This window comes from Podarcis liolepis (assembly GCF_965112155.1).
Source record: "Podarcis liolepis genome assembly, chromosome: 15".
NCBI lineage: Eukaryota > Metazoa > Chordata > Lepidosauria > Squamata > Lacertidae > Podarcis > Podarcis liolepis.
In genome coordinates, this window is record NC_139566.1 from 38,430,182 (window position 1) to 38,443,577 (window position 13,396).

The window sequence follows — 13,396 nt, forward strand, 5'->3', positions numbered from 1 at the left end:
AGGAAGTTCTTCCTAATGTTTAGGTGGAATCTTCTTTCTTATAGTTTGGATCCATTGCTCCGTGTCCACTTCTCTGGAGCAGCAGAAAACAACCTTTCTCCCTCCTCTATGTGACATCCTTTTATATATTTGAACATGGCTATCATATCACCCCTTAACCTCCTCTTCTCCAGGCTAAACATGCCCAGCTCCCTTAGCCTTTCCTCATAAGGCATCGTTTCCAGGCCTTTGACCATTTTGGTTGCCCTCCTCTGGACACGTTCCAGTTTTTCAGTGGTGCCCAGAACTGGACACAGTACTCCAGGTGAGGTCTGACCAGAGCAGAATACAGTGGCACTATTACTTCCCTTGATCTAGATGCTATACTCCTATTGATGCAGCCCAGAATTGCATTGGCTTTTTTATCTGCCGCGTCACACTGTTGGCTCATGTCAAGTTGAGCCAACAGTGTGACGCAGCAGCTAAAAAAGCCAATGCAAACTTATTCTATACTCCACTTACCCAACTATCCTTTATTCTGTACTAGTAGGAGGGAACCATTTTTGGATTGAGGGCTGCATGCTCTTCTGGACAGCCTTCTAGGGCAGGGCAGCAACCACCCCGTTTTGCTCCCCACCCCACTGTCTTCCCACCCCCTCTCTGCTGTCCTGCCATTCCACCGGCGCCATGCCTCTCTTACCTGCATTTCACGACAGCAGTGGTTTCTGGTGAGGTCTTGCCCAAGCCTCGTGAGATTTCATGTGCTCTATGAGATCTCTCTCTTTTATCTTTATCGAGTTATATTGCAAATACATACAAATCAAAACTTTTAAATGTGAAAAGAAGAAAAAAGATTTTAAAAGGTTACAAAGAACAGAAGAAAAAGAAAGAAGAAAATAAGAAATCTAAATAAATTACATAAGGTAATACAATTAAATCTTAATGAAGATGCTGTAAGAAAAAATCATAGATTCAATCATTATTAAACTAAGACTTTGCAAACCAAATACATACACTTTAAACAGTTACCTCTTACATATCGTCTGTTTCCCTAAGAAACTAACACTTCTTAGGTATTTCATTTTTCATATTCTTTTGTTTTTTGGACTTCTGTCAGGCTCACGATAATTCATTATTCCTAATTGAAACCAACTTATCTGTATTTCAGTACATCCCTCACCTTGGTATCAGGGAGCTTTTTACCTTTGCAGGGTTATTCTAGACACAACCAGATCTTCACTGCTGAACCTTGACTCATCAGATATTTATATAGGCGAGGTCTTGCCCAAGCCTCGTGAGATTTCATGTGCTCCATGAGATCTCACAAGGTTTCGTTGAGACCTCTCCAGAAAGTGCAGCTGTTTTTGCAAGCGCCACTTCTCCAATGCCTGTGGACATGGCAGAGCAAAGAGGCGGAGGCAAGACGGACCCCACCTCTTGCAGACCCTCCAAGTGCCCCTATTTTCCAGGGACACTCCTGGATTTACAGAAGCCACCCCAGTTTATGATTTGATCCCAGAATGCCCCCCTTTTCCTTAGGATGTCCCTATTTTCATCAGAGAAATGTTGGAGGGTATGGACCTCCCTGTTTTCATTGGAGGGTATGGAGTTATACGACCTCTGAGCCAAGGAGATAATTAACTATGCAACCTTCAGAAGGCATCTGAAGTCAGACCTGTATAGGGAAGTTTTTTTAATGTGTAATGTTCTGTTCTGTTTTTGTATATGTTGGAAGCTGCAGTCAGGTGGGCGGGGTACAAATAATGAAATTATTATTATTATTATGAACAGGACATCCCTATTTTCATTGGAGAAATGTTTGTAGAGTATGCTCTTGGGTTTTTCGCTGCTCCAGGCGGGTTCCTCACCCTGCCTGATCAGTGGGCTGGGTGTGTCCTAGGGGCCACATCCCAGTGGTGGGTGGGCCAGAGATGAAATGGGTGGAACAATGAATGCCATTTGTACACTACAATTGTACAGTAGGCAGTCCTTCTTTACATAGTCACATGCCCCCTCTTTCCACCTAAGGAAGGAAAAAAGCATTATCACATGTCAGGAGTCCCTGTTCCCTCCTTGATAACACAGCAAACGTAGTTAATTAAAAAGGAAGATTTATTGCAAAAACAAACAGTTCGCTGGATGGCTCCAACAAGCCACCAGTCTCATCAATCATGATGACTCTTCTAACGACTGCTTCCTCCGAGACCAGAAGCAACTGAACTTTCACTTCTGATTTCTCTTGTTTTGCTTCCTGTCTTGTAGCCCTTCCATTGACCGAGACCTTGGACTGGGAGGTTCAGCTCTCGCCTTTCCCCCATTCTCTGAGAGGCTGTCTCTTAGCTCTTTTCCGCTTGAAAAACTGCTTCCTTCTGCATTTGCGGCATTTTGCGCTTCTTGAGAGCGTTGGCAGGGTTCTGGCTCTCCCTCAGTCACCCCCTTATCAACCAGCATTCCTAGGGGCGGGGAAGTTGGCACTAGCCTATGCTCATCCTGCCTGGCAGTTAACCCTTTCTCTTCCTGGCTACTTCCTTCACTGGGAGCTGGCTGCAAACCTTCCCTGGGGGCTGGCTCATTCATGACATCAGATTTCAGTGACACAACCCAGCAAGGCAAAAATACTGAAGGAAAGTGTAAAGCTGGTTTGGTTAAAAACCACAAGCTTCCAACTTCTAATCACCACTCTTACTGTCAGTGCAGACAATTGGCTTTGCTCATTTCATTTCTCTCTGCGTTCTAGGAAACTGGGGAGAGCAGAGCGGGTTGCCGCAGGAAGGGGAGATTCCTGTTCACGAAATCCTTCCACCTCTTCTGCTTCTTCTCCCTCTGACCACTCATTGTAGTCCCACCACTAATCCACTGGGCTGTGAGCTTCCTTTCTTGGGCTCTCTCTCTCTGTGTGTTTCCATTGGGGGTTCCCCGGTTGGTGCCTCCCAGCACTCCTCTGTACCCAGCCAGCCCATTCAGATGTGACTCCCTCCCCTCCAAAAAACCCAGTCTTGGTAAAAGTACAAATTGGGTTTATCAACAGTTTGTTGAAGAGGATAGCTCTTTGCTTTATGCTTCCACACCCACACTGTTCATAACTTTGCTGTCACCCAGCAACTGCCGCCCACCAATTGCTAGGTTTCCGCCCCCACCCCTGTGTGAATGCTCCATTCTTTCAAAGGTATCTGTAAATATTATCACAGCTAATGAGTGGGGAGAACCTCAGGAGAATGGAGCATCTCAATGTCATGGGTCTGGCAGGGGCTGTTATTCAGAGCAAAAGAGGAACCTTGCTAGATTGGACTAAAAGTCCAGGGGTGGGAGAATAAGCTTGTGGATTGAACCAAAAGTCCACCTAGTCCAGCATTCTACTTGTAACTGCTCTGGACAGTTGGGGTGGAACTCGTTGGCAGAACTGGGTGGTAGTGGGAGAAGCACTTGCTTTTCATGCAGAAAGTTCCCAGTTCAGTCTCTGGCATCTCCAGCTACGTGTAGGAGAGGACCCTTGCCTGAAACCCTATAGAGGTGCTGCTAGTCAGGGTAGACAACACCAAACTAAATGAACTAATAGTATGACTCTGGGTAAGGCAGCTTCTTATTAGGGCAAGGGCTATAGCTCAGCAGTAGAAAATTTACTTTGCATGCATAAGGTCCCAGCTTCAATCCCTGGGACCGCCAGGTGAAAACCTGTGAGGGTCCTCCTCCAGCAAGTCTATTGAGAAATTTCAACTCAGGGTGGTCTCCAACTAAGTCCTACTCAGAGTAGACCGATTGCAATTAATGGACCTAAATTAGTCCTCATCCTTCATTTGAATGGGTGTATTCTGAGTGGGATTAACATTGGATTGAACCCTTTGTTTCCAGGCATCTCACCAATTAAAAGTGAGGATTCATCCATTTGGATGTCAGGTTTAATAGGCGGAGGCAGTCCATTTAGCTCAACATAGTTTACACTGACCTTCCCCAATCTTATACCTGGCTGATGTCTTGGACTAGAAGCACCATCATCACTGGCTACTTACCATACTGTCCAGAGCTGATGGGAATTGTAGTCCAAAGTAGCTGGAAGGCAGCAGGTTGGGGAAGGCTCAGGGCCGGGGTCCCAGTGGCCTTCCAGACGTTAGTAGGCTATAACTCCCAATATCCCTACCATTGTCCATGCTGGCAGATGGTGATGGGTACTAGAGTCCAGCAACATCTTCAGGACCAGAGATTCCCCCACCTAGTGGGAAAAGCAAGTCTTTTGGCTCATCCACACTTCCATCTGCCCCACCACTTCCCCCTGGGAAAATCCATGGTTTAGCACTGAATTGGAACAAATGGCAACCAGTTTTTCTGTGGATTGCTGTCTGTTCAGATTTAGCACTAAAGAGTGGGTTTTCCAAGGGTAAGCAATGGGGCAAAGGCAAAACCACTCAGACCATTGCTTTCTAGGCACGGGACAGACAGGACTGTGGGCGAGCCTTAAACTGGTTGGCATCTATTCTCTAGGATTTCTGATGGGGTCATTCTCAGCCGTATCAGGACATGCCAAGGATTGGCCCTGGTTTCTTTTGCACCCAAAATCTATTGCCATTGAGTTACAGAAGAATTGTTGAACCTTAGGACTCCTGGATTCCTTCACCATGTCAGAATGCCATTGGCCTCTTTGTTTATTCTGGATGTGTGTTTGTCAGTGCTTTCCATTATAAATGGCAAGGCCTGGAAAGCTGTATTTTAAGACATTCTGGGGATTTTGTTTTAATTCCTAAGAATGCTCAGTGGAACCATTTCTCAATAATGAAAAGTATGAATGAATGGAAAACAATGATACCCAGGTATTTGGGAATTGCGTGTGTATTTCTGCATTATTTATGAATGAACGAATGAGGGGTGATTATAAATAATGATATATATGAATTTGATGCCACAGGGGCATGAGCTGTATTGCTAATGTCAAGGCTTCTACAAAGCAAAAGACAGAAAACATTGCCACCTAGTGTCAATGAAGACTAGAGATCACTGATGGAGTTCCTCTACTGCCTTCCTTGCCACTGGGGTTTTCTTTTTAACATGTCTTCTTCTTTGCATTGGGATCGCCATCCGTGAACCCAAAACAGAACAAGTTTCTGTGGAACCATTGTGATAGATGATGATCAAAGGGATTCACCTTTTAGGGGCTTTGCATGAAGAAAGTCCCAGGTTTAATCCCTGAATTCTCAAGGTAGAACAGGGAAAGGCACCTGTCCCCAGTCTTAGCCTTGGAGATCTACTGTCCATCCGTCTTGACAGTACTGAGCCAGATGGCTTGACTTGGTATAAAATAGATACCTTTGTTCTTCTTTTGGACCTGAGTTACAGGCAGTGGGGGCTGGTAGCCCCTGGACCTGGTAGGGCAGCCTGTGGCCAAGGAGGTCATGTGAGTGGGTTCGATAAGGTCACATGGGTGGGACCAAGGAGGTCACATGGGCAGGACCAAGGTGTTCTGGTTTTCTTTTTTTTCTTCCATAAATTTTTATTCATATTTGCACATATATACAGGAAAAACATAAACAAAAAATCCACCACATATCTTATACAAATTATATCCACTTCACAAATCATAAATAAAATATATAACTGAGTTAGTCTCAACTGAGCCTTGGACTTCCCTCCACTCCTTTGGTAAGTATCGAATAAATTATATAGTCGCGTACTTTTTAACTCTTTTACATAGGCCTTTCCCGCTGTTAGAGTTATTTCAACCCCACCAGTGTCACCTGAGATTTAGATTCCATATACATTAAATATTTCTTCCAATTATCATGAAATTTCTGTTCATCTTGGTGTTCTGGTTTTCTTCCCATCTTCCTCCCTGCAAAGGTGTGGACACTAAATCTTTGGTGTTGCATAAGTATTTGGTGCCTAACTAAACTGAAACGTGTCTAATTTTGCTTTAGAAGGGGATCCCTGCTATCACAATTTCTAGCATGAGTTAATGTCACAATAACCACACGTTACTTAGAAGTAAAGGTAAAGGTAAAGGACCCCTGACCATTAGGTCCAGTCGTGACCGACTCTGGGGTTGCGGCGCTCATCTCGCTTTACTGGCCGAGGGAGCCGATGTTTGTCTGCAGTTTTTCCCGGTCATGTGGCCAGCATGACCACGCCGCTTCTGGCGAAACCAGAGCAGTGCATGGAAATGCCGTTTATCTTCCTGCCGCAGCAGTACCTATTTATCTACTTGCACTTTGACGTGCTTTCGAACTGCTAGGTGGGCAGGAGCAGGGACCGAGCAACGGGAGCTCACCCTGTTGGGGGATTCAAACTGCCGACCTTCCGATCGGCAAGCCCTAGGCCCAGTGATTTAGATGTCTCCCAGATAGGACTGTAGCCTGAACTGGTTAGTCTTAAGGGCGCCACACAGAGCTTTTAACAAGGCCATCTGTAAACAGGAAGCCCTATGGAAAAAGATTATCGCACCACCCCAACCTAGTCACTTCTAATCTTTCTTTGCGGAATGTGGAGGGATATTAAATGGACTAGAGTGTAAGAGATCAGGGTTAAAATCACCACTCATCTGTGAAGATCCCTGAGTGACCTTGGGCTATTCACTGTCAGTCCATGTCTCGGGGTTGTGAGGATAAAGTGTGGAAGGGGATAATCATAAATGTCATGAAAGGACACCAGGCTCACTTGAATTAATTGGTTCAGCACAGAATATCTGGTCATGGAACGGTAGCAACATGAACCAGCCAATTCTGTTGGTGGCTACCTTAGGCTGCACTTCCAACCATGTCCACTCTCGAATGAGCCCGGCTGAAGTCCTATGCTTACTCCTATGTAAGTGGAGTTAACCACATTTATATCACCTCCCAAAACAGGTGTTCTCTGGATACCTTCCAAAGCAAAGCAATTAAAATGTTGATTAAAACCAAAACACAATTAATATGCATTTTGTAACACAATTAACAGTGTATTTCAGATTAATGCTTTTCCAAGAATATGCATTGAAATGCATATGTTTCGAGAGACAATGGAGTGCACCTATGGGGGTGAAGTCAAACTGCTGAATTAGCAGCACCAAAGTGACCTCCCCTGGGCACAAGCCTGGGCAGTGTGTGTATAGAGGTCCTGGGCTGCCCAAATAAGAAGTCCTCCCTCTCGGTCTCACTGATAAGGTCCAGAGGAAAGCAGAGCAATATGTTTGGCACCAGCTTGGCCGCAGGAGTTTCCCTGGGGAAGCCTGCCCAAGACCTGCTGGTGCAAGCCAATCACCGGCAGGTGGTCAGTCAAGCCCCTGGTCCCCTGGCCGGATCAACACAGGGCCTGTGGTCAGTCCACAGCACCACCCACCAGAAATGGTGAGTGGACTTACAATAAAAAACAGCATGATACCATTAAAAGCAGTCAGTTCCCAAAAGCCCATTGGAACAACAAAGTCTTCACTTGCTGGCAGAAGAACAATAAGGAAGGAACCAGTCTGGACTAACTATTAGTATTCTGCCTTTTGGCCTTTGCCTGAACTACAGAGCAGAACATATTGCTCCGGCACCCAGCTCAAGATGACTGATCCTGGGGGACTTGAGTGGAAGGTCCACTCAAGAACTGGAAAGTCCAGTTCTGGACTTGGCTGCAGCTGCCTTTTGACACAGCCTTGGCCAGTGTAATAGCTGCATGTGGCCTGATACATAAACGTGGGAGAGATGCCTGCCCCTTGGCCCCCTTCAGACCGTGCTCCTCAGCCCTTCCGCAGCAAATAATCACCTCAAAGCCTGATCAGGCTGCATTCCTTTCCATTTCCATGCAAGCAATTAATTTAATTTAACTGAATTATGAATATCAAGGCCTTTCTGCCAGCTGCTGCTCCTGGGGAGGAAGGCCGGTGGGTTCCTTAATGCAGCCATTTGCAATATTAAGCTCCCTTGGATTTTCAATTACACATCAAATACAAAGGAAACATTACTTACTCGGCCAAGCCCTCAGGGAAACTTTGACGTCTCAGCCCTGCGCTGTTTTCTGCCATCTGTCCAATGGTATTACGCACATGATAATGGAATGGTGCTGGAAGACCGCCAACCTTGCAGACTTTTCAATTGAAGGAAATGAGCTAAAAGTGAAGTTTTCTGCTACAGTGCCACCAATGTGGCTCCATCAGTATTGAGGTGCATGTTGGCAAAACCACTTTTTAGGTTGTTGTAGGGTTGTGTGTGTGTGTGTGTGTGTGTGTGTGCATACCCTCCAATAGTGGTTGGGAACCTCAGTCCCAGGGGCCAAATGCAACACTTCAGGCCCCTGTATGTGGCCTTTCGGACCCTTTCTTGGCTACACCCTCACTTACCTTGCATCACACAGGCTCTGCTTCACACACCCCAGAGTATTTTCGTCTGGGTGGAATTTGTCTTGGAATTCTGATAACACCCCTTGCTTGTCTGGATGGATGGAGGCTAGGGAGACTACCCAGTGGCGTAGCGTGGGTTGTCAGCACCCGGGGCAAGGCAAGTAATTTGTGCCCCCTAACCCGTGGATTTGCGCCCCCTAACCCTAACCCCCAGATGTTGCGCCCGGTGCAGCCGCCCCCCCTGCCCCCCATGCTACGCCACTGAGACTACCCCCCCATGCAAAGGTAAAATGGCATGTAGCCCTTGGAAGGTTTCCCAGGATGCAGTGCAGCCTTTGGGCTGAAGAGGAGTGCCAACCTCAGGACAGATGAAAATAGGAAGGTAAAGGTAAAGGTACCTGTGACCGTTAGGTCCAGTCGCAGACAACTCTGAGGTTGCGTGCTCATCTCGCTCTATAGGCCGAGGGAGCTGGCGTTTATCTGCGTACAGCTTCCGGGTCATGTGACCAGCAGGACTAAGCCACTTCTGGCGAACCAAAGCAGCGCACGGAAACACCGTTTACCTTCCCACTGGAGTGGTACCTATTTATCTACTTGCACTTGATGTGCTTTTGAACTGCTAGGTGGGCAGGAGCTGGGACCGAAAAATGGGAGCTCACCCCATCACAGGGATTCAAACTGCCAACCTGCCGATCAGCAAGCCCTAGGCTCTGCGGTTTAGACCACAGCGCCACCCACGACCCTAGGAATATCCCTACTCTTGTATTAAAATTCAGCTCCTGGCAGAGTCAGATTTGCAAGTCTGAGTGGCCCCTAACAGGGTGGCTATTGCTAAGAGACGCCTGGCCATGGGTTTAATTGGTCACAATGGCTGGAGCTGGAGGAAGCCATGCTCTAATTATGTGCTTCAGAGCAACTGACATAGACACAGTGTCTGGCACTGTGAGGCACTGTAACCAAGTGGGTGGCTTTGGTCATTGGCTAAATCTGCAGTTGCTCCCACCTCACCGATGGTCACCAATGGATGAGAACAGAATTTTTGCTTGAAAAGGACCCAGGTTCAATCCCTAGACTCTCCAGGAAGGGATGGGAAAGAATCTGGTCTGGTTGCTGCTCACCACTGAAGATAATGTAGTCTAGTTGGACCAATGGTCTAACTTGAGACAGCTTTCTATGCCCTTCCCATATTGTCCACAGGCAGCCAGGAGATGTCAGTGCTTATGGGGCCTGTTAGGGTGTTTGGGCCCCAGCAGCTGGGTTCTGACAACAATCCTGCTTATATATGCATGTGCACGCACGCACACACACACACTCACACACGCCTTTCAATTCCGCTGGACCAAGCAGCAGATTTTTTAAATGATACCTCCAACCAGTTTTAATTCTGCTGCCTGAACTCCCAAAAGTTCCAGCAATTTGCATACATGGATGCTTTACTCACCAGTGCATTGTGTAATGGGATTTGTAGTCATGATAGTTGAACAAACAGCTTGTTGTTCTCTCATGCATATGAGAATTAGGGGGTGGGAATCTTCAGATGGCATCGTTTTCCCCCCATTGGGAAGATTATTGCAACTTGATGAAATTACTGGAGATAGTTCAACATGATATTGCAAGGGGGATAAGAAGCACGGAGGATGCAGAGTAGTAGTTGCCATAGCAATGAGAAGCACTTCCTGAATGAATGAATGTGTTGGAGGTGGAACAAAAAACAAAACAAAAAACCACCTGCTAAAAAAATTCAAGAAGCCTGCTACCCTATTTCAGGACACTATGCTGTTTTTCACAGAAATGCTGAGTGTGAACCAAATGTTAGTTTGCACAGATGGTCAGAAACCTCAATCCAGGATCCAACTTTGGAACCAAATGAATATGTGTCACCGCCACAATTTTTAATATTTGAGCTTGATTCTCTTTTCTCCGAAAAGAAAAGGTGAGGGAGAATTGTGTATTTAACTTTTTGGAAAAAAGAAGGCAACAGAGCTGCACGGAATGCTAGGGGCTCCCTCATTTGCCTTGACACCCCTTCTTAACAGTGCAATCCAATTCGAGTACATGAGATTGTGCCTGTAGAACCCTGAGCCACCTCTTTATTTGAAATACTGTATACACAGAGCTGGTGGACAGCTTTAGTATGTGTTGCTGGAGAAGATTATTTGATAGCAACAAATGTACAGGGAGGATTTCTTTCCCAGTTAGCTCTTGCTGTCCCCAGCCCTCTTCTGCAGACAAATTCCAAAAAGGCTGGTGCATTTCACAAACAAGGGCTGTTTGCTGTCCTTTTCCCTGCAGAACTAAAGCCACGGGGAATTGGAGATGTATTAGTTCGACCATAGCTGGATGACACAGTTGCTTGAGCTTGGCTAAGCTGCTCTGCTCATGCTGTGCTGGCTTTCTGCAGTTGCAGTCCTAAATATGTGCAGTCAACATTTTTAAACCACTGTTGCCTTTTTTGTGTTGGCAGACCTATAGCCCCTCTCTGTGTGTGTGTGTGAGAGAGAGAGAGAGAGAGAGGGAGAGAGAGAGGGAGGTGAAGAGATCATGTTGTTGTTGTTTAGTCGTTTAGTCATGTCCAACTCTTTGTGACCCCCTGGACCAGAGCACGCCAGGCACTCCTGTCTTCCACTGCCTCCCGCAGTTTGGGCAGACTCATGTTTGTAGCTTCCAGAACACCATCCAACCATCTCGTCCTCTGTCGTCCCCTTCTCCTTGTGCCATCCATCTTTCCCAACATCAGGGTCTTTTCCAGGGTGTCTTCTCTTCTCATGAGGTGGCCAAAGTATTGGAGCCTCAGCTTCATGATCTGTCCTTCCAGTGAGCACTCAGGGCTGATTTCCTGAAGAATGGATACGTTTGATCTTCTTGCAGTCCATGGGACTCTCAAAAGTCTCCTCCAGCACCAGAATTCAAAAGCATCAATTCATCAGTGATCCGCCTTCTATATGGTCCAGCTCTGCATATCTGAGGTTGTTGATATTTCTTCCGGTGATCTTAATTCCGGCTAGGGATTCATCCAGCCCAGCCTTTCGCATGATGAATTCTGCATATCAGTTAAATAAGCAGGGAGACAATATACAGCCTTGCTGTACTCCTTTCCCAATTTTGAACCAATCAATTGTTCTATATCCAGTTCTAACTGTAGCTTCTTGTCCCACATAGAGATTTCTCAGGAGACAGATGAGGTGATCAGGCACTCCCATTTCTTTAAGAACTTGCCATAGTTTGCTGTGCTCGACACAGTCAAAGGCTTTTGCATAGTCAATGAAGCAGAAGTAGATGTGTTTCTGGAACTCTCTAGCTTTCTCCATAATCCAGCGCATGTTTGCAATTTGGTCTCTGGTTCCTCTGCCCCTTCGAAATCCAGCTTGCACTTCTGGGAGTTCTCGGACCACATACTGCTTAAGCCTGCCTTGAAGAATTTTAAGCATAACCTTGCTAGCGTGTGAAATGAGTGAAATTGTGCGGTAGTTGGAGCATTCTTTGGCACTGCCCTTCTTTGGGATTGGGATGTAGACTGATCTTCTCCAATCCTCTGGCCACTGCTGAGTTTTCCAAACTTGCTGGCATATTGAGTGCAGCACCTTCACAGCATCATCGTTTAAAATTTTAAATAGTTCAGCTGGAATATCATCACTTCCACTAGCCTTGTTATTAGCAGTGCTTTCTAAGGCCCATTTGACTTCACTCTCCAGGATGTCTGGCTCAAGGTCAGCAACCACACTACCTGGGGTGTACGAGCCATCCATTTTTTTCTGGTATAGTTCCTCTGTGTATTCTTGCCCCCTCTTCCTGATGTCTTCTGCTTCTGTTAGGTCCTTTCCACTTTTGTCTTTTATTATGGTAATCTTTGTACAAAATGTTCCTTTCATATCTCCAATTTTCTTGAACAGATCTCTGGTTTTTCCCATTCTATTGTTTTCCTCTATTTCTTTGCATTGCTCGTTTAAGAAGGCCTTCTTGTCTCTCCTTGCTATTCTTTGGAAATCTGCATTCAATTTCCTGTATCTTTCACTATCTCCCTCGCACTTTGCTTGCCTTCTCTCCCCCACTATTTGTAAGGCCTCGTTGGACAGCCACTTTGCTTTCTTGCATTTTCTTTTCGTTGGGATGGTTTTAGTTGTTGCTGCCGCCTGTATAATGTTACGAGCCTCCATCCATAGTTCTTCAGGCACTCTGTCCACCAAATCTAAATCCTTAAACCTGTTCCTCACTTCCACTGTGTATTCATAAATTTGACTTAGATTGTATCTTACCGGCCCAGTGGTTTTTCCTACTTTCTTCAGTTTAAGCTTGAATTTTGCTATAAGAAGCTGATGATCTGAGCCACAGTCAGCTCCAGGTCTTGTTTTTGCTGACTGTATAGAGCTTCTCCATCTTTGGCTGCAGAGAATATAATCAATCTGATTTTGATGCTGCCCATCTGGTGATGTCCATGTGTTGGGTCGTCTCTTGTGTTGTTGGAAAAGAGTGTTTGTGATGACCAGCTTGTTCTCTTGACAGAACTCTATTAGCCTTTGCCCTGCTTCGTTTTGAACTCCAAGACCAAACTTGCAACAGAGAAAAGAAAAGGTGAGGGAGAATTGTGTATTTAACTTTTTGGAAAAAAGAAGGCAACAGAGCTGCACGGAATGCTGGGGGCTCCCTCATCTGCCTTGACACCCCTTCTTAACAGTGCAATCCCATTCGAGTACATGAGATTGTGCCTGTAGAACCCTGAGCCACCTCTTTATTTGAAATACTGTATACACAGAGCTGGTGGACAGCTTTAGTATGTGTTGCTGGAGAAGATTATTTGATAGCGACAAATGTACAGGGAGGATTTCTTTCCCAGTTAGCTCTTGCTGTCCCCAGCCCTCTTCTGCAGACAAATTCCAAAAAGGCTGGTGCGTTTCACAAACAAGGGCTGTTTGCTGTCCTTTTCCCTGCAGAACTAAAGCCACGGGGAATTGGAGATGTATTAGTTCGACCATAGCTGGATGACACAGTTGCTTGAGCTTGGCTAAGCTGCTCTGCTCATGCTGTGCTGGCTTTCTGCAGTTGCAGTCCTAAATATGTGCAGTCAACATTTTTAAACCACTGTTGCCTTTTTTGTGTTGGCAGACCTACAGCCTCTCTCTCTCCCCCCCCCTCTCT